At 32.1% G+C, this 25,905-nt stretch overlaps 2 long non-coding RNA genes across 3 annotated transcripts; both read right to left on the bottom strand.

Annotated features, from left to right (window-relative positions):
* Positions 1-12,508: 12,508 nt before the first annotated feature.
* On the bottom strand, positions 12,509-16,639 carry LOC105337960 (uncharacterized). Of its 2 annotated transcripts, none has more exons than XR_010711301.1 (5): positions 15,280-16,639; positions 14,252-14,345; positions 14,102-14,140; positions 13,801-13,963; positions 12,509-12,992 (listed from the first exon to the last, which is right to left on the bottom strand). It is a non-coding gene; the product is annotated as an uncharacterized lncRNA (long non-coding RNA). The 2 variants fall into 2 exon arrangements; XR_010711300.1 differs by having other exon boundaries at positions 15,319-16,635.
* Positions 16,640-21,538: 4,899 nt separating this feature from the next.
* On the bottom strand, positions 21,539-23,832 carry LOC136273118 (uncharacterized). Its single transcript, XR_010711308.1, has 3 exons — positions 23,710-23,832; positions 23,426-23,588; positions 21,539-21,780 (listed from the first exon to the last, which is right to left on the bottom strand). It is a non-coding gene; the product is annotated as an uncharacterized lncRNA (long non-coding RNA).
* Between the last annotated feature and the right edge of the window lie 2,073 nt (positions 23,833-25,905).

Raw genomic sequence — 25,905 nt, 5'->3', positions numbered from 1 at the left:
GGTTAAAGTAAATTTTATATTGAAGCATAACGTTAATCATATTACACAGATAAATGTATTTAATTTACGTGTTGCATAGCTACAATTTCATGGGTCTAGTGTAGATGACCGTAAAGTTTGTTCGATTGATCATTGCTGGCACATTTAGTCTATTGTAATTACCTTTATATTTTGATACACAATTACTGGTTAAAATTGATGTCGTAGAAGTGCCACATACACTGAGCTACATTTTCAAAATCCAACATCTTATCGAGTAGGTGCAGTGCAATTTCCTTTCTCTTTTCGTCTATATAAAACGAATTGCAGTACAGTTTCTTTCAATATTTGCCCTTAAACTCAAAAGTTGTTTCTATCTCATGAAAATACACATATATTAATTTGAAAATGCGTGTATATATAAAGAACCAAGTTATACACTTTACATTGTTTCAAAAAATAATTGTGACTTCAATATTTTTGCACACTTTGAAGATTTAGTCATTAATGCTGAAAAATGCTACATTTTCTCATAGTTTTTTAAAGAGGAAAGTATGGATCCGCAGCAGTCGCCCACCACGAAATGAATATATTTTAGGTGATATGACATGATAAAGTTATAATGTTAGTATCATCGTAGGGGACAGCTGCGGACATTTTTTTCTATTTTAAATAAAAACTACTGTGGGTTGGCTGACGTCACAATAGAATTCGACGTAAAGAGTTGACTGTCATAGCAAACTCATACATTTCTTTTAAAAATAACAAATGATCTTTAAAAACATAAAATGAAATATTTCAAAAAGCTTAATTGCAGTTTATATACAAACATTTATAATTATCAAGACGTGACATACATTGTCGCATTTAGTTCAATAGGGTATGAGTGTGCGTTGGAACTCTTTCATCTAAAATCATGTTTAGGCAAGTACATTGTAATTAAATTTAACTTCGCTCGTTTTTTAATTATAAATTCTGTATTTTCAAAAACCTATTTACTATTAAAATTATTTTGATTTTAGCTTGTTATCGTATAGTTACGATTACAAACTTATTAATATGTCAATAGTTGTATGGTTATTATTTTGCATTGAATGATTGACTCATTGAGTTTCATGAAAAGAAAAGTAGCCAAGTTTCTTCTCTTCTCAACCTTATATTAATTGCATTTATGCATTTGAAAACATTCATAATAATGTTAACTAGATTTGCATATTCTAATATGTATGAATCAGCTAGTCTTGTCAACCAGCGCATTTTCATTTTTGGTTCTCGGATGTAAGAAATTGATGACGTCGGGCTAACGTCGTGATAAAAATATAGGTTTTTGTAAAATGTTTTTTAAAATCTTTAAGGTCAAGATCTAGTAAATGATTTGGTGCTAGAACCATTATGACGTCATAATTGATTTGAAGAATTTTTTCCCGTACTTTACGGCTTTATAGGAATTATGTAGAAAATTAAAGAATTTCTTGACATTCTATGTTAAATCATGGGAAAAGTAATCCCGATACCTATATTCAATTTGACATCATTCTAGAGAGGAGGTCAAGAGCTTGTTTATTCCGTTTTGGGGGAGACTGTAGGCATTCTAGATATATTTTATTAGTCAAAAATGGACAAAACTCCAAACTTTTTCTTCAATTCCTTCATATTTCATTGAAAATGACAGTTTAAAACATGATTTTTTCATTGTGTTTACCAAATATTTTAGCCCCGGTACACCCTATCAAACAAAGCTATTTTTATGAAGCATCATTGAAAGAATTTGTATCTTAAATTTTATGAACCTGTAGGCACCTTTCATTTACTAGATCTTGACCTTAAAGTTGTTTTGCGAAAAATTGGCCAAGAACACATATTGATTATTTTTTAAAAACTGATTCAAAATAATCTCTTCTGTTATTGTGTTGAGTAAAATTTAATTCTTCTAGATCGTTTAAAAGTTTGGAGCCTAGTTTTGAAATGCGGGTTTCGACTAAGATATGCATTTTACTATATATTTCATTGAAATGGCGTTGCATGATTTTATCAGCGACACTGTGTTTGAATCACGATAACATTATTACCACGCAGACGAATCTCAAATAAATTTTAGATATAAAACTCTGAAACCTATCAATCACGTGGACAAAATTTCAGGGTAGGTTTTCTCACAAGCAGTAAACCCGCGAGCTACCTTAAATATTCTTAGTTAATGTGTATTCTTATGTAAATAAATGTTACATTTCAGTATTTTGTGATATTTTCAATAATCACCCCAAAACAGGACAAATCATGACTGAAACTGTATCTAGCTCTTTGCTTGTAGAAATACAAATCATGTTTTAACACTCAAGGTACAAACTTACACGTGTCAGAAAAAAATAAGTTTATTCTTATGGAGAACATGGACGTATGAAGAATAATTAAGATATTAAAGGTAATTCAATGGGTCTGACCAATTGCTTTAATTTTATCTGTTTTTATGTTATTTATTATACCCACCTAAATTGAATTTATTAAATGCTTAAAGCATTTAATTAAAATGTATATTTTCGAAAGCTGAATGGTCTTTTGACCATATAAATCACCTGGAGTGTAAAGTTCACTTAGGGCAGTGTTGAAGGTGTTTAAGAGGTCTTAGACTCATAACCGTTACTTGAAGCGTGCTAAGTTATGTCAAAATTTAGGCAGTCTACAGAGGTGATTTCAGCAATTATTACGTATTGTTTAGAATATTTAGAAGATAAATCATCAAACCCTTTGGTTAAATTTAAACCTAGAAATTCAGCAGCCTTGAAATGATGCATTTGATCACATTCATCATCTAAATCATATTAAATATAATACGTGTCAAACCTGATATAATGGAGAGATTTGTTATTATAAATCGTCATGATTGATAGCATTCTTTTAAAGAGTGTGCATGTACTAATATTAGATATGCGTTAGTTACTAAAATAGGTTATGAACAATTCTCATTGTTGAAGATGTAATCAATTGATTAATTAAGTACTTTAGACCGTCCGATATGTCGCTCACCAATTCAAACTCATCACAAATTTTATAACAAAACTTTAAAAATCACCCAGAGGAAATCTAAATTTAATTGCTAATTGATCAACATAAGCAATTCACTCTTGAAAAAACCTGATTACAGCGTATGTAAAGATAATTTTATACATTTTGATTAGATATTTCTTTTTCGTGTCTTAAGAAATTTCACCGTAATAATTACAGCAATTATTACGTCTCCAGCGGTCAAAGCTATGATAGTCCCTACGATAACACGTTCCCACAATTCCCATCGTAAATGATGATTGTCGCATGTCCGGTGCAGATATTTTCTTTCTAACTGAGGATGATAAAGAGGTTTTGGCGATTGTTAAATTCTTCTTTATCTGACCGATTTTTTGCTGAAGGACGTTTGTTTGTATGTTAGACTGTGTCATGCAAATACAAAGACATTGTGAGAACACTTCTGTAACACTATCCAATGTGGAGACACCGACCGATCCACTGGTAGAATCAGTCAATGTTGAGGTGTCTGATAGACATGGAAACTGCCCTGTATCCATGAGAGGCAGATATGTCAATGTATTGTTAATAAGAACTGAAATATGTTTTAAATAATATCATTCATAAGTAAACAACAAACGAATTATAATTTTGAGTTTTTATGCCATAATTGATTATTGGGTAAAATTACCTTTGTTGCTCGTACGTAAAAGAACAGTGGAGTTTACGAATGATTTAAGAATTGTCACATTGTCAGGAATGTTTTTCCATATTTGTACACTCCGCATTACATATATCTGTCTCTTGAAAGTACATCGCCGCATAACAATTGAATATGGAAAATGATTTTATTGCACAGTCTGTTATGTTTACGTGTTCCTAAGATTTTTGAAATGTGCCTCTCTCGGTCATTTCTGACATAGGCTTTCTGACATATAACTCCAGATCTATAATATTCAAAATACATATTTCTGATGTTATAAACAAACAGCGTAGGCTTCATAATTATTTACAGATAAAGCTTAAATTTAAACGTTATGCAAACAAAAGTTGTTTTATAGCTGATGGGATACAATTTTGTACCTAAACACCAAATGAAGGAATTTTTCTCAGGTCAAGTATTCGTTAGGATTGCATACAAACAGCACCTTTTAGAACATCTCTGTAATCTCGTCATCCAAAGTCAGTTAAAGTGCCCCAAAACCAGTTTTCGTTGTCACAAGCGATTTTTGAAAACAAAATTCTCCATCTTTAATTGTTAAGGGGATTAAATTTAATATCTAGGTATAACTGACTTATGAATTAAGATATTACGATGTATTAATCCCATTTACTGTACTAAAATAAAGAATTTATAAGCCAAATTTGATCAAAACCAAATGTCACAAACGAGAGTGGTCGTATTTAGGTACAAAAAAATAATCTAAAAGCACCAATATAGGAAGCAAAGTGATGAATATTATAATGATCAGGGGATAGACTTTACATTTTTTGTCTATAAATTTCTCCCTGTTGGCCGAAGAAAAAAATACAATCCAAAATTTGAGTGTCCCATTTAATGCTGTGAATTACGTTACGATTTTCTTGCATCAATAATGAAATTGTAATAGGCGTTTACCGTGAGGTTAAATGGATAAAACTGATCACAAAGTTACAAAGATATGAAAAAAATTATGACTCACTAACAAAAGATACCATTTTTGAAAAAAGAATAACAAATTTCGAAAAATTTCCATATTTACATTAAATTGTGAATTACGTTACGCAATCTTGCAAACAGTTCCTGAATGCTACAAACTTCAACTATCCAGACTGATGTACACACCGATGCCTATCATTGTTACTACATACACAATGCTTCTAACTGCCACAGTTTTATTTCGTATTCTGATTAAAAGTCAAGACTGTGAACTACGTTACAGTGAATTACGTTATGACCGATTTACTTTATATTGTAAAATAATCCTAAAGGGGGGCAAAATCACCATGAATCTTTATTCATTGACACCGCTTAACATACACGCACTTGTAGAAAGAAAGTTTACATGCGGTAACCATTTTGACTACTACAGTTGTGTACGCAATCGTCAGAAGTGTGATTATGCTTATTTGTGACTGAAGAAAACTTTTTGGTTTTTAATGATGTTATTGGAATTTTATATTGAGAATGAAGAATAAAGGTTAAACTTTGATATCATAAATATGAAACATTGATTCGTTTGGTGTTTAAATGAGGTATAAGTCTATATTAGAGTGTAACGTAATTTACAACAGTGTAACGTAATTCACGAACAAACATAACTACTGTTTTAATTTAATATAATGACTAGAATGAAATATGCAAAGCTTTAAAAGAAATCCTGGGAACAAAAAAGACCATAGGTTAGAGAAAACTATCGCAAAAAAGAGGTTATTATGCTGTTATTTCACGGGGTGGGGGAGGGGGGGGGGGGGTTGTGAGTTGTAATAGCCGTGCAGATCATGTTTCTGGGACGCAAGTTTCAAAAACGTCAATTTGGTACCATGTGGCTTGCAAAGAGTGGGTAACTTGTTGTATGAGCTCTGTTCCTTGGCAAGGCAGTGAGGGTAACACCCCTACCAACAGTTTTACAGAAAGCAAGCACTGGAACATATAATTATATTGTTGGTGATTAGGTGAACACAAGTATCAAGTAGATGCGTGCATGTTGCCACCATGTACGATGGTTTATAGTACACTGTATGTTGAAATAATTATCGAATAAGACCAGGGATATCATATCACAGTTATGATAGGTGGGGAAAAGTCCTTTAAATGCCCGAACAGACAGACAAAACTTGGATTCCTAGTACAGAGAAATAGTGATATTCTTTGCTCTTTAAACGACCCAGTATAGCAGGAAGAGACTAGAAATATGCTTAAATTTTCTGAAATATATGAAGAAAAGTTCAAAGTTTGTGTGATTAACTATTAAAATCCCTTCAATAAGTTAACTTTATTTACTTTTTATTTTTATTTCCATATGACTCTTACAACTTCGTTTGTGAATTACGTTACGTTGCTTGTTTTATTCTACAGACTTATTTTGAAATATAATTCATTGCCCATTCCCATCAAATTTATATGGACACAAGAAAATATTGCTTTATTATCTGTAAGTAAGTAGTTATTATGTTCTTTAAGAACATGCAGCTTTTGAATTTCCCTGATATTTAACAAGATATGTGAAATGTGCCATAATCTGATTTGAAACAATCATAACACTTTGGAGATATATTTTATCATTTGCATAGGTATTGCAATATATTTTTTTTATTTCCCATAGTTTCATTTGTAAAAATTCTGCTGTTTAATCATAAAAAACGTATTGATTTGCACTTTAAAGAATTAATGTGAATTACGTTACAAAGAAGACCAAAAAAAAAAAATGTCTAAAAAAAATATTTCCTCTGAGTTTCAACATAACAAAAACTTAAAAATCTCTTCGTAAAAGGTATACAAATGAAAGCAGATGCATAATTCTCTGTTGAATTTAGTATGTAAGTTTTAAAAAAGAATAAATAAAATAAGTTTCTTATAAGACAACATTTTTTTACTTTTTACCTTACAGATACTATGTGGTAAATGGACTATTTTAGAATTGATAGTCAATTTTCCATTGAACTATGGTTTTTAATTGGATAGTTACTCTATCTGCATCAAGTATTATTACTTAAAACACTATTTTGAATGCTACAATAAAAATTTATTTTACATTTTGTATAGTATTCCATGAAGTTACGTAATTCACTTCTAAAATTACACTTGATTTGTTAAATATGTCTGAAAAATATAATATCTGATTTTCCAGAGCTCATATATGTGTTTTCTGGTCATTCAGATATTGCTCTATCCAAATTTATACATTTCTTGCGATATCTGTTCTGAGCCGTTTTTTGAAAATTTTTGGGGCACTTTAACTGACTTTGGATAAAGAAAGTAGACAAACAAATCCCAGAGTTCTCCCTTCGCAAGCTTCAGCATAGATTACACGGGAATTTCCTAAATAAGAAAGTCTTGACATGTTCAGGACAGCACATTGTCTCTCGTAAAAGTGTTGTCCGGGAAGTGTTACATTAATTTCCTCACACCCATCTTCCTTCACAAGATACCATGAACTACTATTTGAGTGCTTTAGCATTCCTAGCCAAACGTCATCCGAAGTATTTCTGAAATTTTTAAATCCTCTTAATACCAATATTTTTATTTCTCAGAAAATACACTTTACTTTGCATGTTATCTTTACATTAAGGTTAAATGTAAATTGTAGTATTATTGTTCCAGTGACTAAACGATTGTAACTAAATTGTTACTGCTATCGCTAGAAAAAGATTGATAAACAAGTGAAATTAAGTTTTGATGTAACCGATATTATAATAATATACATATATATATATTAGTTTAAATTATATACACCGATGTATTACTAATAGTTTAAATCCGTTTGAATTCAAAGTTTGAAAAATATTAATCATAAAAGGATATATATTTTTTATTGCTGTGTGATTGTATTCCGTACACCATTTGGCCCGCTGCCTATGGATAAATATCCCAGAAATATGATTTAAAAACTAACCACCCCCCACCCCCCCGTTCGGCTTTTATCTTTATATTTCAACTTGCTGTACTGCAAGGAGAATCCATTTGATTTGCAAACATTTCTAGCGTCTAACCATGTTTTTAGTTCCGAGTGCACGACATAAGATTTCTGCCACCGAAAACCCAAGTATGCTGAAAGTTTTAAATACAGATTTAAAGTAAATACATATACAAAACGGGATTTAATCTTATACTTCCAGTGTGTTAATAATGCAACTTTATGCTATCTTACCATGCTTAGTTATTCCATTCCCACCGACCAAATATAAAGCTAAAAAAAGAGCATTTAAATAGTGAATTACTAACCCAAAACGTTTACAAATATAGAATACGGTAATCAAATGTAGACAATAATCATACTACTGTCTTTATGAAGGATAATGAATATATTTAGTAAAATCACGTACATATTTTGCCGTAATTTTGGTTATAATTTGGCCATGAAATACTCCTATCTGTAATAGAATAAATTAGTTACTTTATAGTTTGTCGAATTTTTATGGTCATTATCTCATGTTAAAGATGGCAAACACTCATTCAGGTTTATCAACATTATATGTTAATATGCCTTGTTTATTTCGATACTTACAATTTCTTTATCAAACGTGCATTTTGCCCCACTTTATGCTATTATTTCATGTGCTTGACAAAAAATGGATTATAGACTTATTCATACCTTCTGCAATTTTGAACAGTAAACTCACGCCAATCATGTTTTACAAATTAAGGCAAATGAAATTTATGTTTCAAATACTTCTGATATTTCACAATCCCCGGTACAGAACAATTCTATATAGCCAATCAAAGAATTGAAAACTGCATTGCATCCAATCTAACCTGCAGCATTTACTCGTGAAGAGAAACACCCCCTAGCCTTGCATTGGAAAATATTATTTGAATAACAAGTTACGTAAAAATGGATAGCATCACTTTGTTGCTTGGAAACAGTAAAACAAGACGGAAAGAACACCTTTGAACATCCTCTTAGGAGTTGCAAGTTGCATTAGCAGATGAAATAATCATTAAAGTTACGTAAAATGCTATATGGATCTTGCAAAGATTTTGATTTTTCACGGACAAAAAACAAGGCTCATAAAGTATTTTTACACAGAACAAGACAACCGTTTGAAAGCAGTTAACTTAAATATCAAATCAGAAGCAAGATACAGATAATGAAACTGTTAATATTGTAAACAAAGCTGGAGACTTGTTATTGTTTACATATGTGTTGTATTGGTTTCAGTTTCGATCAAATGTTGCGTTTGTGTTAAAAATACTATTTATGAACACACTAAATCAGTTTATCTTGTTTGCCACAAGTCATTTTGTCAAAAAATAGCTATTACTTCACTTTACATCATTTGTAAAGAAATGATAGACTGGACATTTGTTTTTGTTTTTTTACATAACAATGAATTTTAACGTCTATATCTCTCTTGTAATCTAACATCTAACATTCACGTTTTGGTAAATCATTCAAAATGCATAGCTTAACTATTTATACACATAAAATTAAAGTATTTTTTATTTCGAATCTTGTCTAGGTCCCTTATTAGCATTATAAAAAAAAGGTGATACATATGTCTGCGAGTTTCACACATTTATTTATTTATTTATTTTTTGACAAAGAAAGTCAAGAAAACAATAATTTTATTAAAGTTTGTATTTTTTGCTGCAATAAAGTTAATATACTAGTGTATTGCAAACTCAATCCCTATCATGAGTGTTATTAGCCATAGTGTTCAATGCCAATATAGGAGATTAGGATGGCAAACTGTATAAGGGTTCAAGGGCGCGCGGGCTCGATTGATTTATAATTCAATTTTAATATGTGAGAATAAGGAACATTTTTACCAATTTTTTAAACATGGCGAAGCAAGTGAATAATTTCTAAAGGTCATTAAATTGTGTTTGCCATATATGTCTCCTCCCTAATTGGATAAAGTAAATTTGACTCTATTTTGAAACTAATTAAGTTACAAATGTGACATGTTCAACAATAAAAAAAAATTATCGACCTCTTTTCGTTGAAAATTTAAATCAGTAATGTAGTTCGTGGGTTTGTTATGAATGCAGTTGTTGTGTTGAAGACTGAAAGAAAGTTTTCTATTGTCTACATGCTCTATACGTGATTAACCGGCGTATTTAGTATAGTTCTGGGTGATTCAAAATAGGTTCGCTACTAGACATTGCAGCATACCTTATTTTAATTAAGAATATACCTAAAGAATGGTCTAACGTTTACGATACGGTGCAAAACAAAACAACGAATCGGTGGATATTGTCAATATGTTAAGTCTGCTTTAATCGTATCTAGACTAAGGTACAAATCTTGATGGATAAACCCATTAATAAGTTATGATTTTGGCTTTTTTGGCTAAGCTATTAAAGAAGAAGGTACCGGTTTACTCAAAACATGAGAAGAAATACACGATTCGATTTTTTTTTAAACCAAGATAAACCAAAAGAAAGTTGTCAGTTTAAGGCTAATCCTCTGCAATTATCATTTTTTTTTTTTTTATAAACTTTTTAGTATCCTTTCTTGATAAGACAAACGCATTCAAATTACCGGTAAGTCGCTTGCAGGTTAGACCATAGAATGGAAATACGAGTGGGATTACATCCGCCTCTCACTTTGAGAAATTCGTGCAATTTGTGCAACCAAAGAAAATCAACGCTATAAGACATTCAAGAACAAATCTGCAAATGTTTTCGCTCCTTCTGCTGGTCGCAAACTCGCTCTTACACTTTTTCAGTATTCTTGTGCAAAATTAACCAACGTACAGACCCTGGCCATACATTGTCAGCTTTAACGGCAAAAAATGCGAAACCGCTTCTTCAGAACGTGCTTTGCTCTCAGTAACAGATCAGTGGACAAAAAAAAATCAATCACTTCTGAATTATCCAATGAATTAGTTTTTAGCAACTCGGATCGTATTTTGAAAAAATATCCCGTTTTCGGTGAAAAGGTCAAAGCCTGAAACATAATTAGTGCGGACAAAGAATTGAAGCTAGCGATTTTTTCTACTGATGCAAATAAGTTTAAGCATTTTAATATTCGGAAAAATAAATCTGCTCCTAATAGTGTTGACTTTGTTTCAAAATCAATAAAACATCTACTGGATATCGGCTTTTTGAAAAAACAACCTTTTAGCACGTTTATTGTTACTCACAAAAGTTAATAAGTAAATTATCAACTGCTTTCAATTTTTATGTTATCCACATTCCTTTCAATTACTATACTTATAAAACGCTTGAACAAAAAAAAACTATAGAGTTGATATAACAAATTATGTTTTTATTTACATTTTGAAAGGTCATAATTGTTGTGTTAATACAAAATGTTTTAATGTTTAATGGCGGAATCATATTTATTTTTGTTTAAAAATATTCGTATTTCATCAATAAAGCCCTGAGGTATTTTCACAACAATCGGAAAGTATAGCTTATGGATGGTCATAACAAAATAGATGACAAAGAAAGGAGATGGTGTCCGTTTCAAAATTAATAATTATTTTCCGGGGCTTCACTTAATAAAGTGATGCCCAGGAAACAACAACAATAAGAAAACTATTTTCGATTAACTTTTTAAATATTATATTCAATTTGAATAACAAGACAAGTTTTCATTTTTTCAAATTATGGATTTTTTGTTCATTATCATTAAGTTTGCATATCTTTGTTAATAAGAGACTAGACCATCCATTTAACATAAAACGATTGCGTTAATAAAAAATAAAACAAAAATGAGATTTTTTTACAATAATATTGTGGTTTTATTGCCATTTAAAACAATTGTTTGTAATATATCTAATGATAATGAACCCAGCGTAGAACAAGTCACTTGCAATCAAAGCAAACAGTGTTCCTATGATGATAAACATTCCCACAGCTCCCATTCTGGCAGATGATTGTCGCTCATCTGGTGCAGACGTTTTTCTCCTCAGTGAGGATGAAAGAGAGGTTTTGTTGACCGTTAAACTCTTTTTTATCTGATTTATTTTCTGTTGAAGACCCTCTTTGGTGATATTGGAAACCGTTGTACAAATACAAAGACAATGTGAAACTACTGGTCCTGTGGTATAAACTGATGTGGACATAGCGCTAGACAATGGTGTGGATTCGATCTTTGATGAGGTCTCGTATACACAAGGAAACTGATCTGGATCTGTTATAGGTGGCAAATTGGTCACATCGTTGTTGATAATTACTGAAAATTTTTAAAACAGTATATAGGATATAAGTGATCTGTTTGATTTTATAAAGTGCTTTACACTGGTTTACGGGCAGACATACCTCTATTGTAAGAACGAAGAAGAATTGTGGAATTTATTACAGAATTAATCAGTGTCACATTTTCTGGAACGTTCAGAACATTTGTGCATTCTGCATTGCATATTCTTGTTTCTGGGTAGTATGTCGAGGCAAAACAAAAAAAATTTGAAAACGAATTAGTTGCACATTCTGTGATGTTAACATTGTTCCAAGATTCTCTATATGTGCCTGTTTCCACAAGGTCTGACATTGGATATATCTCCACATCTAGATATTTAAAAAAAAAATTTCCTTATAACAATACTATGTATACAATATAGCAATTATTCACGAAATCAAGAGTTTACTCATTTCTATCGGTGGCTAACTGAAGCAAATATTTCATATCACCAAGACCAAAAACAACTGTTTCAAGTCTATTAACTAAATTGCGATTAAATTTTGTGCAGTTCTAACAGCAATTATAACTTGAACTGTCTCTGACTCTCTAGATTATTCCGGTATCGTTAATGGCGTAAAAAGATCAGTACAACATTAGAGTCGGTGCAATTTGTTTAAGGCGCTTTTAATAAAAGGAAGCTGAGTTTTTGACGTTTGAAATAGTTTTAATGTCTTTCTATCTTTTAATGTGTTTTCTATCTTAACTTAAAGTGATACGGCTACATTATTATAATATATTATAATATTTTATATATATCGAGGTCTAGCGCAAAGGTTATGGTGATGAATTAAAGGAAAGTAACTCGTAATTTGGAGACTGACTAAGCTTGCCATAAACACGTATTATTGATAGAAATGAGCAGATGCATAGTTGTTAGACAGACATTAGATTTTTGTGATTATTATCGGCATTATGGACAGTATGTTCAACTTGCCATTTGGAACCGTTCCGTAATGTCCAAGACAAGCAAATCCAAAAGCATTTCCCTCACAGTTATCCGCGTAGAGTATGTTGGACTTTGTAGCAGAAGACATGTTCAGTACTGCACATTGCCTCTCGTAAAAGAGCTGTCCGGGTATAACTATATTCGCTTCTACACAATGATTTTTTCTGCATTCATACCACAAACTGCTGTTTGGATGCTTTATGAGCCCTAACCAAACGTCCTCAGAAGCATTCCTATTAAAACAAATTACCATAAAATCTGGACGTATTCCCGTGCGTGCTTTTTTCTATGCTTAATGGAAATACTCTCACAAGACAATTTTTAAAAGTGGTTGTACGTTTTATGAGTTGATATACATTAACTATCATATGCAGATGGTTGAATAAAATCGGTTCGTACCTAAATATTACTTCACCATAGAATTAGTTGAAGTGAGATTGTTCATCAGATTATTTTTAAAAATCTTTAAAATCTTTTCATAGCAAAGTTATTTACAAAGTGGCTTTCAAGGCGTTTTGTCATTCAGCATTAGGACTAGAAAAACTTTAAAGGGTGATTGTTTACAGCAGCAGTTTTTACAAAATACGTGTCCTAATATAGCCTACAAATCCATAAATAATGACTTCAAAATTTGACTGGTCGCTATTAAAACAATTTTGAATGCAAAATTAGATAAATAAAAGAGACCAAGTAGTAAAGTTTAGCTATAAGGTTAATTATATGCCATGTAAAACTGCTTATGTTAGTAATTGTAAATATAATTATATAAAAAGAAGATGTGGAAATTGTTATCAAACAAACGATGTAAAACACTTGCTATTTTAATGTGACTACGAAATAAAAATAGAAAAATACACACTCACACTCCATATCATATATTCATTGTTATCAATTGATATCGAAAGGAAAACGAGGTTCATATTACATATCTTAACTTAAACGTTTTAAAATAAAATGATAAGAGTAATATGTGCTATGATTCGTGTTTAGAAAAAAAAAAATAAGTATCATGAGTTCTAAAATTAATGATCCCAAACTTACCAACCCTTCCTTTCTGCTTTAATTATAATGTATTTATTGATAGACTTCCACTTGTTGAATTGCATGGCGAATCCGTTGGTTTTACAGACATTTCTGGCATCTAACCAAGACTTTCGTTCTGAATGCACTATGTAATTATTTTGCCAAATCTGTCCCATATAAGCTGAAAAAAGTAACTGATTAAGATGTTTTTAAAACAAGAGTTACGTACTTACTAGTGTACTTCTGTTCCATTGAAAATACAAATAATTCCCGCATTATATCATCTATATATTTACTACGGTTCTTTTTTCTTTCTTACCTTCCCTGGTTATTTCGTAGCTCGACACTTCAGTCAAAGCTAAAACACAAGATAGCAATAAAAAGTGCTAATTTGCAACAGAAAAATAATAATAAATCGTTCTTTATTTGTTATTTCTTAATCAAATGTTGTAACTAGATATTTACTCACATTTTCTATAAAGAACTATCCCGACACACAAAACAACCTTTGAGAATTTCCCCGAAATCATGTTGCATTATTGGTAATCCCGTCTATTTTGTTACTGAAAAATATGAAGAATAAGTTGGTCAAATGGATCATGAAATTGATTGTTACTGTTCTATTTAATTAATCAATAAAATGGTAAATTTTAGCAGTTCAACTGCATCTTGTAATTTGCTAATTTTCACTGATGTCCAGAAAGACTGGCCTTTTGTAAATGGTCTTTTCATGCTTAACTCTACATATATCAATAGACCTGACAAAGCATTTTGTAAAGCATGTTTGTAAACAGCAACAAATGCGCATCCCCTTTCACTACTTGGATGATCTTCTTGATATTTTTTAACGTTAGAAAAAAAACTCCTTTTTAAATTTGCCATCAAAAAAGTATATATCAGCTTCAGAATGCTTTGAAAAAATCAATGCAGGATAGATTTTTCTTTATAGATTTTGCCGTTTAAGGGTCATGGCCATTTGGACATTTTGAAATCATTTAGAATTAATGGGAGGAAAACGAGTTAAGTTATCCTTGGTATGTAGCCGTTCATTTAAAAGAATTAAAGTTGCATGATCCGATTTTTTTTTACTATAGCAGTGTAAAATAATTTCTGATACAAGCCAATTATCTTAAAAAGTTCTAAACTTTTGCCTAATTGCATTATTTTTGCTTTTTTGCGACCTCTTTAAAATCGCAAAATATTGAATACGCAGAAATAATATCATGCAATCGCAAAAAATCGCTTTTATAAAAGGTACGAGAATATATATACTAAGGCTTTATTGGATTTGATCACGCCCCGACCGAAATTATCACCCTATAATACTCAAAGAATGATTCCTTATCCTTATTTAAAATCACTCGTGCTTCAAAATAATATAGAAAAAATATATTTCAACACAGATATCACTTTTTTCAAAATTGACATTAAACAGTTTCATTAACTATTTCTATTTCTCTTTTCAGATTGATTATCATATTAAAATAATAAGTTTACCATTTATAAAAAATATTGAATTCTAGGACGATCACGTACTATTTTATCATCCATAAGCAGTCTGAGTAAAGTCCATCAGCACAAAACATCCATCCATTAGTACCAATCAACACTCTTTGAATTGATCCTTTGAATTTATCACCCTATACTAAAACCATCACAATAGACAAATGCATACATTTATTGATGAGTTGGCATTAAATAGAACTCTATTATAGAATCGATAACTAAAGCTAATTGTTGTAGATGAACATTATTGTCAACCATCGGTAGCTTCGTAAAATGTATAGGATAATTCTACAAGATATTTAAATGATTATTATGATGAATTACATCAACCGTATCACCTTATTACTGTTGTTCGAAATAGTGTACTTGAAAACTCACAGAGTTAAAATTTTCTTAGTAAAATTTTGGCAAATACATGTTAAATAAAAGATAATGACAAAATGTGGTGGTAACGAGCGGTTTTCAAAATGAAAAGTCAAAAAGAAAAATACAAAACAGGAGCAGAGCAAACACGGACCTTTACAAAAATTAAAATATAGAGTACATGTAGGATGAGGTGCCATGAAAAACTGGGCATAAAAAGATATATAAGCTAAATCGCCAATATAATAATAATTGCTATGTCACACATCATTACATATATAGTTATCTTGTATGTGATAACGTGTATAACAATATTTTAAAAAGATTGATAAATTTCTTTCAATCCCAAATGTATTTTTTATACAATGAAAATATGTTCAAATCGAATCAAAGGTTTAAAAAAAAGTGTGATTTAAATGTTTGTGTTCCAACATTTTACTTAGCACATCAGCTTTCAGCATATAAGCTGCAATGTGTAACTTGTGAGTGCTAGTACAGACTGAAAATTAGTTCTTTTCAGATTATCATTTCTTTTTAGATAACAAGATATACGTCCGAGAATAGACTATATTAGTAATATAATCAAATTTCTACCCATATTCTACATTATAAAAAAAAACTACATGATTTCATCAAGATGTACATTTTTACAAATTTAGCATTGATCATATTGGTTACAAAACTGAAAAAATAGCAAGACGTTATATAATTTCACAATTTCATTAATTGGATCGCCAAGCAGAGCAGACCTATTATTAGCAGCGTCCGTGACCTCAGCGTTTCGGCTGTACTTTGAACAGCAATTCACATATAGGATAACTCATGTCATATTATTCAATCAGAATGCATCAAGTACTGTTAAATATAGGTTTTATCTAAGAGCTATTTCTGAAACAGCTCTTGTTCATTGACACGTTTATTTGGTGTTTTTTTAGATTCCTACATTAACGCGAGGAATTAATATCCGTGTTAAATCGCGAGAAGCGCATCTCGCGAATTTTAAAATCTCGCTTTTATGACATTAAAATTACGAGAAGCGCATTTTTCGAATTTTAAAATCTCGCTTTAATGACATATGTAAACTACATGAAAATATGATAAAAATTTGGCAGATGCAATTTTATGTTCTTGCAATTTGTTTGAAAACGGCTGAATCCCGCAATTCAGTACTCGCGTAAAATAAGGAATCTACAGTATTTTTTTGTTAATGTGGGTATTTCTGAATTTTAATTATCATTCAACTTGGACATTTTGTTTTCGTTTTTTTTCTGATAAAGAACCCAGCATAGAACAAGTCACTTGCAATCACAGTAAACAGTGTTCCTATGATTATACACATTCCCACAACTCCCAATCCAGCGGATGATTGTCGCTCATCAGGTGCAGACGTCTTCTTCCTCAAAGAGGATGAAAGAGAGGTTTTCTTAAGTGTTAAATTCTTTTTTATCTGACTTATTTTCTGTTGAAGACCTTCCATTGTGATATTAGAAATCATTGAGCAATCACAAAGGCATTGTGAAATTACTGGTTCTGTGGTATAAACTGATGTGGACAAAGCGCTTGGCAATGTCGTGGATTCGATATTTGATGAGGTCTCGTATACACACGGAAATTGATCTGGATCCTTTATAGGTGGCAAATTGGTCACATCGTTGTTGATAGTAACTAAAACATTTAATTGGAAATAAGTGAACATAGGTCTTTTATTCTTGTTCTGAAATTAGGGGTGAAGGGACAGACATACCTTTATTATAAGCACGGAGAAGAACTGTGGTGTTCATTTCAGAACTAACAAGTGTTAGTTTTTCTGGAAGTTTGTCTACATCTGTGCATTCTGCGTTGCATATCTTTGTTTCTGGAGTGTATGCCGCAGCAAAACAGAAGAATTTAGAAAATGAATTGATTGCACATTCTGTGATGCTAACGTTGATCCAAGAGTGTCCATAAGTGCCGGTCTCCGTCAGGTTTGACATGGGGTACATCTCAACAGCTAAAATATTTTCAAAGAAATAAATGCTTCTGTAACAGTTTGATGTCTACAGTATTAACCATTAACCAAACAAAATCGAAAGTCTACAAATTTCTGTCAGTGCCTAACTGAGCATAATATATTACATGAAAGAGACAAAAAGGACAGGAGTGTAGACCTAAAACAGTGCAGTTCCGTAAATTATTTTCTTTTAAGTACTGTTCATCATTAGAACAAGAGGCCCAAGGGCCACATCGCTCACCTGAGCAACAATTGCCTTAATTCTGATCAAATTAGCATTACAGTATCAAAATATCTTGACAACTGAGTACAGTAGATCTTGCTAAAAAAAATTGAAAATCTGCCAATTTTTATCCACCTCTTATTTTTTAGTAAAGCCCCCTTTGTTGTTGTACCTGTAAGAAGATTTTTCTCTATTCCTATAACCCCCCCCCCCTCCCCATTTCATGGCCCCACTATTCTCTAGGGAATCTTGGTTTCATCAAACTTATATCTACCTTTAATCTCATAACCTGTGCTTTCACACTAAGTACCGAGTTTTGGACCGAAAACTTTCCCAGAATATTTTTAAGGATTGTAAAACTTGATCCCCCAATTGTGGCCCCACCCTACCCCCGGGGACCATGATTTGAACAAACTTGAATCAACACTTCCTGAGGATGCTTCCATTTTAATTTGAGTTTTTCTGGCCTAATAGTTTTTGAGAAGAAAATTTTTAAAGATTTTCTCTATATATTCCTATGTAAAACTTGATCCCCCAATTGTGGCCCCACCCTACCCCCGGGGACCATGATTTGAACAAACTTGAATCTACCTTACCTGATGATGCCTCCACTTAAAGTTGAGCTTTCCTGGCCTAATAGTTTTTGAGAAGAAAATTTTTAAAGATTTTCTCTATATATTCCTATGTAAAACTTGATCCCCCAATTGTGGCCCCACCCTACCCCCGGGGACCATGATTTGAACAAACTTGAATCTACACTTCCTGAGGATGCTTCCATTTTAATTTGAGCTTTTCTGGCCTAATAGTTTTTTAAAAGAAATTTTTTAAAAGATTTTCTCTATATATTCCTATGTAAAACTTCATCCCCTAATTGTGGCCCCACCCTACCCCCAGGGACCATGATTTAAACAAACTTGAATCTACCTTACCTGATGATGCCTCCACTCAAAGTTGAGCTTTCCTGGCCTAATAGTTTTTGAGAAGAAAATTTTTAAAGATTTTCTCTATATATTCCTATGTAAAACTTAATCCCCTAATTGTGGCCCCACCCTAGCCCCGGGGACCATGATTTGAACAAACTTAAATCTACACTTCCTGAGGATGCTTCCATTTTAATTTGAGCTTTTCTGGCCAAACAGTTTTTGAGAAGAAGATTTTTAAAGATTTTCTCTATATATTCCTATGTAAAACTTGATCCCCCAATTGTGGCCCCACCCTACCCCCGGGGACCATGATTTGAACAAACTTGAATCTACACTACATGAGGATGCTTCCATTTTAATTTAAGCTTTTCTGGCCAAATAGTTTTTTAGAAGAAGATTTTTAAAGATTTTCTCTATATATTCCTATGTAAAACTTGATCCCCCAATTGTGGCCCCACCCTACCCCCGGGGACCATGATTTGAACAAACTTGAATCTACACTACATGAGGATGCTTCCATTTTAATTTAAGCTTTTCTGGCCAAATAGTTTTTTAGAAGAAGATTTTTAAAGATTTTCTCTATATATTCCTATGTAAAACTTGATCCCCCAATTGTGGCCCCACCCTACCCCCGGGGACCATGATTTGAACAAACTTGAATCTACACTACATGAGGATGCTTCCACTCAAATTTGAGCTTTTCTGGCCTAATAATTTTTTGAGAAGAAGATTTTTAAAGATTTTCTATATACCTATGTAAAACTTGATCCCCCAATTGTGGCCTTACCCTACCCCCGGGGACCATGATTTGAACAAACTTGAATCTACATTACATGAGGATGCTTCCACTCAAATTTGAACTTTCCGGCCTAATAGTTTTTGAAAAGAAAATTTTTAAAGATTTTCTCTATATATTCGTATGTAAAACTTGATCCCCTAATTGTGGCCCCACCCTACCCCCGGGGACCATGATTTAATAAACTTGAATCTACACTACCTGATGATGCCTCCACACAAGTTTAAGCTTTACCGGCCAAATAGTTTTTGAGAAGAAGATTTTTGAAAAATACCAACAAATTTTCAATAATTCTCAATTATCTCCCCTTTAAAAAGGGCGTGGCCCTTCATTTGAACAAACTTGAATCCCCTTCACCTAGTGGTACTTTGTGCTAAATTTGGTTGAAATCTGCCCAGTGGTTCTTGAGAAGAAGATGAAAATGTGAAAAGTTTACGACGACGACGACAACGACAACGACGACAGACAACGGACAAATTGTGATCAGAAAAGCTCACTTGAGCCTTTGGCTCAGGTGAGCTAAAAACCGTTAGAACTATATCTTGTAATATCATGCTGTCAAATGTTATCATTGTGAGAAGAGAGCTTCACTTATTGATTAAAAACAGGGGTTAAAAAAACAACAACACAAAAACCCAAAAGGGCTTTGGGCCTTGTCAAAATTGTAAAACAGGAGACCCATAGGCCACATCGCTCACCTGCGCAGCAATGGACATAATAGAATCATCTTTATTGAGCCATATACAAAATACCAAGACGATATAGTATAGTTGGTTCTGTATTTCAATTCCCTTGGATATTTTTTTGCTGAATATGAGCATCTTTATTAAAACGATGATTTTATAGTCATATCACATATTGAACAATGCATTTCTTAAGAGGATTTAAAAAAAACCCTGTTTATACATGGGATATGCATCACCATCAAACTTTGAACCCCTTATGAACCCCAAGAATTGTCAAGGGGCCAGAGTCTTAACAATTTTCAAGAATCAACAATATGTCAAAATGCTTGTATCTAAGTAAAAACATATATATCATAACATATAAGTTTATAAGTTTTTGTGAATAATTTAAATCTTTTTTTATAATTTGACCCCCCTCCCCCTCCTAAAAAAATGTTCCGCCATCCTACGACTGAAGATTATGACTTTAGATAATTTAAATCTACATAAGGTTGCTTTCACTTAAGTTACAACTTTTTCTGGTATAATGTTTTAAGGAAATTTTAAAGGATTTTTTTCGATTTATTCATATGTAAATGTTCAACCCCTTGTGGTTCATAACTTCAATAAGCTTGCATTAATCCTAACTGAGGATGCTTCCACGCTAGTTACAATTTTTTTGACCGATCGGTTTCAAAGAGGAATGATTTTTAAGATTTTACTCTATATTGTCTTTTGTGAAAATTCTATCCTCCCCTGTTTTGGCCCTTCTCTATCCAAGGGGATCATGGTTTGAACAAACTTGAATTTAAACAAATAAAATATACTCTACTTGAAGATGTTTCCACAAAAGTTTAATTTCAGCTTATCTCTCATAAGAGAGGGCGTGGTCCTTCATCTTAACAAACTTGAATTTCCTTCATTCAACGATGATTTGTGTTAAATTTTGCCCAGTGGTTCTGGAGAAGAAGTCAAAAAAGTTTACAGACAGACAGACGAACGCCTGTCACAAGGTCACAAAAAATCGCTTGAGCAGCTTATATTTGAAAACATTAAATGTCTCTGAAGCTCCTTCTTATTTCGTAAAAATGGTGTGGGTATGCGATGAGAACAATACATAACACATGTGCTTATTTTTAACTGATTTTCTCAGAAAAAGAAACATTTGAGTGTTTTGCCTTCAAGAGTTTGTTCAAATTTCTTTATACCGAGGAAAATAAGCGGATGAATTAATTTTTAATGGTAATTAAACTTTCATGTATGCAACCGTTATAAGCAACTTGCCGTCTGGAATCTTTCCGATTTTTTGAAGACACACAAATCCAAAGGCTTTGCCCTCACAACGTTCAGCATAAAGTGTGTTCGAGTGTGCCGAAGATCTGGACATGTTGAGTACCGCACATTGCCTCTCGTAAAAGATTTGTCCGGGTAGAGTTATGTTTATTTCTGCACTTCGAGATTTTCTGCATTTATTCCACAAACTGCTGTTTGGGCGTTTTGTTAGACCTAACCAAACGTCCTCAGAAGCATTCCTGTCAAAGCAAAATGAAAATAACAATAATACATGTATGCAAACTTTTTTGCAGAGTCTCAATGGAATATCTCATAAAACAGGTTAAAATGATTTCATGATAGGCAGTACTGTATCATTAATTCAGTAAAGAAAAGATTGTGCAATTTAAGAAGGTACTTTGAAAATAACTGTTAAGGCCACATCAATTTGATTTCTTGGTCGCGGGTCCGCATGCATTGTCAAAGGGCTTTAAAAAAAATTATTAAAAAGTGAATCCCACACCCGGAAATGTTCGTTCCGTTTCCCGCTCCATGTTTATTTTTTTTATTCATCATGATTGTACTTTTTTACATTAATCATGCCAAAAAAATTTCCGGTAGAATGTCAGCAAGGTTTACAAAATAATGTGTGTATGTGTGGATACAGGAGGGGTCTGATACAATGGCAAATACAGTCACTAACTTTTAAGTGATTTTTACATGTATTTTAAAGGGGAAAATATGATATTTTAAAATAAAATGTAATCGCTCGCCTCTATTTTTTTGATGCCGCTAAAGAATTTTCATATTTCAGTTTTGTAATTTTCAAAATTAATAAATCGCCCGCTTACCCTAATCTTTTTGGCCTAGAATCCAAAGACCAAGAAACCAAATTGGTCAGGCCTTCAGTTATCAAGTCACCTGATTCTTTTAGCATGGAAATAAGCCTCAGAGGTGTATTTACGCGGTCGATAATCTTGTTTGATACAGTTCTATTAAAGTAAGGATTTTAGGCAATTTTTATGATTAATACCAGGTATTTATGATAAAAGTTAAAACTAGTGTTTTGTTACTCAATCCCTCAAGTAATTGCGTGCTTTTGTTCGTATCGAGACTGGGTGGGTTTTTTTCTATACAGATCCCGAATAAATGGGAGCATGACTTCAGGGTAGGGAACACCCACGCTTAGAAAATACCCTTTCGGGAACAAATGACTTTCAAAACGTATGACGGCACAATACAATAGTACATGTATTTAATGCACAGTGTCGCTTGATAACGGCATGCTTTATTACGCTTGTACTTTTTAAAAGCATAATTACTACCAAAAGCATACACCACATGTTGAGTGGTTGAACAAAGTTGATAAATACTCCAGTTGTCATCTGACAAATATACAGAGGATGTTAGAGCAAGGCTTTCCCCCTTTAATAGCATTATGTTTTCACTAAGTCAAATAATGTGTCAAATAATGTATCATGAAAAACCGTCAATGCTTACGTATCCTAGTGATATAGTCTAAAAACTTCTTGCTATGTCCGCTCGAACTTAACAGAATCGAAATAATTCTCGAAATCCTTTTTAAACAAGTCTCATGTACTTTCATTCGAACCCCATTTGATTTATTGCAGACAAAACAACGGTAAAGACAGCATTATGAACACATTGGCGGGAGTGAATAAAGCGATTTAATACTTTATGACTTCATATCACCAAACACTGGACACTATAGCGGAAAGATTTTATGGCAACAGTTCAGACCAATAACAAAGCCAGAAATCATTTGAATCTCAATTACTCTGGACCTCAAGTTGGACTTATTGCTAATAAAATTTTCGGAAAAATAATTTCTCGCTGAATATTTCATGAATACTTTTTAGCATTTTAAAAGTCTTCAAAACTTACCAACCCTTCATCTCTGCTTTCATTTTAATATACTCATTGACAGGCCTCCATTCGTTGTACTGTAATGGAAATCCATTGGTTCTGCAAACATTCGTAGCATCTAACCAAGACTTTTTTTCAGAATGCACGGTATAGACGTTTTGCCAAAATTGGCCCATGTAAGCTAGAAGTGAAAATATTGAAATTTTTTTTTAATTATTCTCGATTGAGTTTTACTGATGATACAATTAATTGTTGTACATTAATATTGAGTAAGGTCTGCGAAATTATCTTTTATTTCTTACCCGGTCTGATTATTTCGAAGCCCAACACACCCGTCGTGGCTTAAACACAAAAAGGTAAATAACAAAGTGACAAAATGAGTATAAAATTTAATACCCTTCTTTAATTAATTCTTGATCAAATGTTGTAACTAAACGTATACTCACTTTTTCGACATAGAACAATCCCGATGCAAAGAAATACCATAGAAACGTTTTTGGAAGTCATGTTGTATAACTTGGTAAGCGCTTAATCCCGAAACTAAAACATGTGGATAATTATTTGGTCGTAGTGATCTTGTAGGTTTTGGAATATAAACGTCTTTTTTGGTTATCTTTGACTTGATGCCCCCCAAAAAACCCAGACCTTTTTGATAACACATCTTTTTTCTGCTCTACGCTATTTTGCTAATTTGTATACTTCTTGTAATTATCTAAAGAATCGTCTTTCACTTTGATTACCTTCTTGTTATTTTAGACCCTAAACAGAAAACTAATTTTAAATTTGCATCCGATAAAAAATCTAGGTCAAATACAGAAAATACTTTGAATACATGAGCAGATAATTCTTTCTTTTCTTAAGACAGAGTTCTGACCATTTTAAAAATTCTATAACCATTATGATATTAAAACAATATTAAGTTATCCAAAGACATAGTTGATGTCTTAATTCATCATCTTTTTTAAAAAATAAAGTCATGTTGTGAAGCAAATTTCGAGTAAGCCTTTTTTGGGATTTGAATAAAAGAATTAATAGTAACGATTTTTACGATGCCCAATCATCGATGTTTTACAAATACTATTTAATCCACACAACGTTGTTCCAAATTGGTCGGCGTTGAATTCATGCCATTTTGTCAATGTTGAAAAACAAAATAAAATTTGCCTTACTCACTCTTGAGAAGTTATTATATATTTCATATTCTACTCTATACGTTTGTTACTTCAAACATCTCCCAAGAAATATGTTTGTAAGGTAAAACAAAGTTTATACGATGTTACAAAGTTACATATAAAAAATATACTTGCTGGAAACCAGCAACCTAACACCATAAATTGAAAATATTTTGAAGTTGAATATAAAGAGCATGTTAAACACTTTAGATAATTTCAACTTTTCTTTACATGTTTTTGTATTTAAGGAATCCATCAATTGAATTGATAAGTACTTGATTAAAATAAAAATGAAAAATTAAATGAAATTAAGGAGAGTCACCTACGTTTTTTCAGTTAGCTGTTTAAATAAAATCCAGGTTTGCAAACAAAAAATAGTGAATCATCTATCCATTAGTACCAAACAAGCATATTTTAATTTCTCTTTGTAATACTCCACAGTGAAACCATCGGACCAATACGAAAATATATAAAGATAGCTTTAGATTTAAGGATAGTCTGAAATCGATAACTCATTTCTTTTATCAAAGACGAACACCACTTTAAGGCCTTAAAGGCTTTTTTGATATAAACTAAGCATGTGTTCTGTGTTCGGCTGCTAATGACATATTGAATTGTAGTTCCGTTTATATATTTTTTTTTTCCTTCTGCTATCAAGGCACCGAGGAAAACTACTAGTAAAAGGCAAGCTATTAAGATTTTTTCATTAATTTGATAGGTAAAAATTTGTTCGATCAGGATAGTAAATTATAGGTGTTTGAAATATTTCAATTATTCAGAGGATTCGCTCAATGATTAAAAAACAAATCAAAGTACTGAAGAACTGACGGGAGTTGATGTTGTCGATGTTTATTTTTAAATCAACGATATGTTATTTTGCATGACAAGTACATGTCTTTTCTAATTTGAATTACTTCCATTTTTATGATATGAATTTTTGGACTTTTTCGACAAGAATGTCGAGAAACCCCCAAAATGAATCATGTTATATAATATTTAAAGATAAAATTAATTCAATCAAACTATGTATTAGTCCACGTATAATAGAAATATTTCTCGAAAATTGTATGGATACAAGCAATATTGAACTCTAGTCTCGTTCAACCAAACGCTCGGCTGACACCGTAATTATCCGACAAGGAGAATTTACGGAGACAGCCGAGCGTCGAGTTGAACGACACTATTTTGAACTCTGGCTTAGGAATACATACGACTACAAAAATATTTCAATTGTTCGTACCATTTAAAATCTGACTATTTTCAAGGTATTTATACATAATTTTCCTTGAAAAACAATGCTTTAGCATACATTACATCGAATTTATC

Source organism: Magallana gigas, chromosome 2 (genome assembly GCF_963853765.1).
Source record: "Magallana gigas chromosome 2, xbMagGiga1.1, whole genome shotgun sequence".
Classification (NCBI taxonomy): Eukaryota; Metazoa; Mollusca; class Bivalvia; order Ostreida; family Ostreidae; genus Magallana; species Magallana gigas.
This window is presented reverse-complemented; position numbering and strand designations above follow the sequence as displayed.